This window comes from Arachis ipaensis, chromosome B01, assembly GCF_000816755.2.
Source record: "Arachis ipaensis cultivar K30076 chromosome B01, Araip1.1, whole genome shotgun sequence".
Classification (NCBI taxonomy): Eukaryota; Viridiplantae; Streptophyta; class Magnoliopsida; order Fabales; family Fabaceae; genus Arachis; species Arachis ipaensis.
In genome coordinates, this window is record NC_029785.2 from 116,682,581 (window position 1) to 116,686,454 (window position 3,874).

Here is a 3,874-nt window from a genome sequence, read left to right on the forward strand (position 1 = left end):
TAACTTTTTTATTTAAATAGGGGGTAGTTTAGGAATAATATAAAAAAAATTATTAAAAAGGAAAATTTTAATACGAAAAAAAACGTTAAGGACGATTTTAAATCGAAAATTAGATGAGGGACGGTTTCGATTCTGGCGCTAAACTTTAGGGACCAAAACCATACTTATCCCCTTGTCAAAACTAAGAATACCGTAGGCAATTAATTAATAGCTAATTTTTAAGTATATGTAGCATAATTGTTTTAATAAATAGTACTAAAACATTTCTAAATTTGCAGTCCAACTATACATCCAAGTATTTTTGTATCCAAGTCCAACTAAGCAGGTCCAATACCAAAAAAATTTCCTCTCATTAATGAGACACGTGTTACACGCGTCGGAAACACCAAGCGTTACCAATTTAATTCGTGTTTGAATATGAAAAAATGTTCGTTCTTCCAACTCGAAACTGCAACAAAAGAATTTCAAATTTCTCTAAAATCTCTCAAAAATTATTCAAATTATCTGTGGAAACTACTGCAGAATTGGGTGAAGCGTTTGAATTCATCAACAAAAAATACACAAAAACAAGAACAAAGATTCCGTAAAGTACTGAGAAAACTATTGTTATTATGTTCAGTTAATTTCTCGCAAATTTGCATTTCTTCTAGTTCGATTTAAAGTTTAGTGGATCGAGTTCGTTTATTTAGTAGATCGAGTTTCTCTAATTCCATTTTTTCTTGTTTTTCTCCGTAACTAGGGCATCAAATGAAACTGTGTTGTTAGTTTATTGATTCTGATAAAAAAATTTGGTTCATCTCTTAGTTTAATTGAGTTCTTTGCATTCAGAAATGAATTGAAATGTGCTTTTCTTACTGATTGAATGTTTATGATGTTTTGTTCAAATCTGAACCAAAGTCGGTTCATTTGTGAATTGAGTTAAGTTCAATTGATACTACTGCTAAGTATTGACCAAATTTGTTATTCCTTAAGAAATTTATGTTCATTTCTTAGTTCAATTTACGTTCATTTGGTTTGGTTTCGCTTGAATTTGCTGAACTTGTTCATGTGGTGTTGTTTGGTTAGCTTTTGTTCAAATCTGAACCAAATTCGGTTCATTTGTGAATTAACTGAGGTTTACTTAATACTACTGTTAAATTAATGAATTCAATGTGTTTTTCTTGTTGATTGACTCTTTATGACTTTTTGTTGAAATTTGAACCAAATTTGATTCATTTATGAATTGAGTGAGGTTCACCTGTTAAGTATTGACCAAATTTTTTGTTCCTTATAGCAAAAATGAAAAAGATGACCATCTCAAAAAAGGATAAGCCGCATTATAATGTAAGAATATACACATTAAATCAACTCTATGTTTGTATTATAAATATATCATAACAGAATGGTTCAAATTCTTGCAGAAAAATCACGATCTGAGATGCTTAACAAGATCAATAGCTAGGGTGTTCGCTGAATTGAGTGTAGAAAAGAAAACTATTGTTGAAGAAATGGAATTTAGTACACTGGGACATATTCCAGAATTGAATGTCTCTCACAAGCTCTTGAGAAAATTGATTCATTGATTTGATCTCTATCGTGGATTCTTGGACATTCACTATGGCAAAATCTACATAACCCCTGCCAAGATAAGAGATGCACTGGGTATAAACTTCGGCGGTATTATACTTTTCATATTTTATATTTGTATTTTTTCTTTTTGATCTTTTTGTTTTTTATATTAATTTGTTTATATTAAAATATTTCGATTCATTCATTCGTTATTAACAAAAATTTTTATTCTTTAATTAATTTCGGTTCATTTCTTAGTTTATTTGAGGTTCATTTGGATACAGAAAATGAAATTGAGCCTTTTTGACTGATTTGTTTATATTAAAATATTGTAGGGGGATCATTTTGCTAAAAAAGTTGAATACAACAAACTGAATGAGCAACAAAAGAAGATTGTTGACAGCTTCAAACGTGCTATGACGGAGGAAAAATGTCGATAAAGATTTTTCATAAAAATATCAAGTTGCAAGTATAGCTCTAAACCAACAAATTATCCTCATTCAATATTTAAATTGTTTGTCATAAATACAAACCCAATAAAATAAATCGAAGTATTTAAACCTCGGGTCGTCTCTCAAGGAATTGTAGGGAAGTGTTTTTACTATTGGTTATGGAAAAGTATCCTTTTGGATTTTGTAATAAGAGACAAGTAATATAAATAACAAGGAAATAAAATAACAACTAAGAAAAGTCCTAACAAGGATTGAGAATTGGAATTCCTATCCTCATTATCATAGTCATTTGTGATGGTAATTGCCTTTTGCTCTCACTTAGTTAACCTCTAACAATTGAAGGTAAGTCAAGTGAGCAATTCAACTTGAGTTCACAAGTCCTAATCAAAGATTAGAGTTAGTGAAGCCTAAGCCAACTAGCAATTTTCAATCACCAACCAACAAGAGACTTTGACAATTCAAGAGTCTCCAATTTACTCAATCTAAGCTAAGAACGTAAAAATCTAATTTAAAATCCAACCAAGCATTTTATTAAACACTTGGTGGGTACAAAATAAAAGTATAAAAAATTAATAAGAAATAATAAGACCTAAGACTAACAATTGCAACAAATCAACAACCAACAATGAAATAAAGAAGCCATAAACATGAAACATAAAATTGATTAATATGGATCAAAGGAGACATAAGAGTTCATAAACTAAATTGGCAACATAAAGTAATCAACAAGAGAAATAAATAACCAAGGTACTAGAACAAATTAAAGTAGAAGAGAAACTAATTTAAAGTAAAGTAGAAATCTGAAGTTGAGAAGAGCTAAACCTAAAAACCTTAAAACCTAGAGAGCCTCTCTCTCTAGAAAACTACATCTAAAACCTCAAATTATGTGAATGAATGTGTGAATGAGTGATTCCCCATCCAGCTCCACTCTGCAGCCTCTAATCAGTATTTTCAGGCTTGGAACTGGGCCAAAGACAGCCCAGAAATTGCCCCCAACATTTTCTGATATCTGCAGCACGTGACGCTTTGTCACGCGTACGCATCGTCCACGCGTACGCGTCGTTGGACTATGCGTAAGGTCACGCATACGCGTCGCTTGAAGTATGGCGCGATCACGCGCACGCGTCGTCCACGCGTGCGCGTCGGCATCAGCTTCTCAAATCTTCATTTTCTTGTGTTCATTCCACTTTTGCATGCTTTCTTTCCATCCTCTAAGTCATTCCTGCCCTATAAACTCTGAAAATACTGAACACACATATCACGGCATCGAATGGTAATAAGAGAGGATTAATAATTAGCAAATTTAAGGCCAAAGAAGCATGTTTTTAATTATAGTACAAAATTGGGAAGGGAAATGTAAAACATGCAATTTGTATGCATAAATGTGAGAATGATGGATAAAATTCACTCGATTTAGCATAAAATGTACCACGAAATAGTGGTGCATCATGCTACTTTGGCATCTTTGACAAAATCTGTGATTGATATGAGTGTTGAAGGGGAGGGAAACTTGCTGAAATTCAAGACAACTTTCGTTGTCTTCGTCTAGAAATGCTTCTTGTTGCCGACAACAGTAAGCACAGTCTCCCCGGTCCATAAGCCGTCTATAACACCCTACCACACAGAGTTTTACGCCTAGTACATAAATCAAAGGTGGTGAGGTGCTACGACTTCTGAAACAAAAATATGCAAATAGATATATATGAAGAATAGTTTAACTAGGGGCATTGAAAGAAAAATGGTACGATCAAAACAAACTAAAGATGCATCAGTCACGAAAAACGATAAGACAGAAGGCTTATACAGAAAACCAAACAATATATATATATATATGAATAGAGTTCCAAAAGGTAATTACATAATCAAGTTCTAGA